Source organism: Etheostoma spectabile, chromosome 22 (assembly GCF_008692095.1).
Source record: "Etheostoma spectabile isolate EspeVRDwgs_2016 chromosome 22, UIUC_Espe_1.0, whole genome shotgun sequence".
Lineage (NCBI taxonomy): Eukaryota > Metazoa > Chordata > Actinopteri > Perciformes > Percidae > Etheostoma > Etheostoma spectabile.
Genome location: NC_045754.1, coordinates 3571679 through 3571944, shown reverse-complemented (window position 1 = coordinate 3571944; position 266 = coordinate 3571679). Strand labels below are relative to the sequence as shown.

Sequence of the window (266 nt, the reverse complement as noted above, 5' to 3'; positions counted from 1 at the left end):
GACTTGAACCAGCGACCCTCCGGTTCCCAACCCAACTCCCTACGGACCGAGCTACTACCACCCCCAAATGTAGCACTGATGCCCAAGACATATTTCCCTCAGGGGACGATAAATGTAAATGTAATGTAAATGTATTTTATTTATATAGCACTTTACAACAACCGGTAAGTGAACCAAAGTGCTTCACAACAAATAAAAACCACAGATTTAAAACACCAATACACCACTAACAAAAATTACAATAATGAATGAGAAAAGTAAGAAAA

The 266-nt window shown here is 38.7% G+C and overlaps 1 protein-coding gene across 1 annotated transcript in view; it reads right to left on the bottom strand.

Annotated features, from left to right (window-relative positions):
* klhl15 (kelch-like family member 15) overlaps positions 1-266 on the bottom strand; it is a gene marked incomplete at its 5' end in the record, with an annotated part of 12972 nt that overhangs the window by 5035 nt on the left and 7671 nt on the right.